Consider the following 879-nt stretch of genomic DNA (forward strand, 5'->3'; position numbering starts at 1 on the left):
TTGCTGAAGGACTTTAGCACAATCCAATACTATCCACACACATTAAACAAGAAATATATTTGTCTTGTTTTCCATGTGCCACTAAACCCCTCTCCAGACTGGACAGCTATCATTCTGTCCTCCCTCCAATGACATTCCTGCCATGATAAGAAAAGCTCGACTTTTCAGTCTGAATAAATGAGAGCCATTAACGTTTTATTTGTCTTCCTGTGAAGACAGTTGTCTACAACCTTCCATCAGTGACTGTCTGACCTTTATTTGTGATGACCAAATCACTGTAAAATCACTTAGTGACAAGGTCAATAACCCTACTCCAGACTCTGAGATTCATCCATTCCTGAAATGTCTCTCTAAAATGACAACTCTGGATCAAGCTGCTTCCGAATATGACTGCACTCTATTGTGCTTCTGGATAAAGAGACCCGTGGCAGATAAGATTGCCTTTATTTTCTGATAACCTTCCTCTACCACAATCTGCCCACTTAATCCAATATCTGCTAATGTTTCCATTCCTCCACCTTGGCGCTTGCACTGACTGAACTGCTCAACCTCTCCTCTAATTGTTTTACCTTCATTTTTGAAAATGCAGTAGTACTTTACATAGAGAAGACATTCTTCCTAGACTCCTCCATATTCTTACTACTGTCCAATGTCCATTTTTCCATATGCCTCCAAACTATTGAAGTACCTTGCTTACGAAAGACAGAATTTTTTTAAGTCTCAACTCACTTCTGTAAATTAAAAAGAGGATGATGTTTAGCTTTGCCCAAGGAAAAATTGAAATTACTTTAAAGTCCAAATTACAGCAACGGGTTACCACCCAACAGATTTTTTATCCTGGAGTTTCATCATACTTCCTACAAGGACAGGAAGAGATGG

At 39.0% G+C, this 879-nt stretch overlaps 1 protein-coding gene and 1 long non-coding RNA gene across 3 annotated transcripts in view; one reads left to right on the forward strand and one right to left on the reverse strand.

The window, feature by feature from the left end:
• Positions 1-879, reverse strand: part of DUSP29 (dual specificity phosphatase 29) — a 17,583-nt gene that overhangs the window by 10,475 nt on the left and 6,229 nt on the right. The window lies entirely within an intron of this gene.
• Positions 1-879, forward strand: part of LOC140339354 (uncharacterized) — a 26,375-nt gene that overhangs the window by 9,501 nt on the left and 15,995 nt on the right. The window lies entirely within an intron of this gene.

Source organism: Pyxicephalus adspersus, chromosome 10, assembly GCF_032062135.1.
Source record: "Pyxicephalus adspersus chromosome 10, UCB_Pads_2.0, whole genome shotgun sequence".
NCBI lineage: Eukaryota > Metazoa > Chordata > Amphibia > Anura > Pyxicephalidae > Pyxicephalus > Pyxicephalus adspersus.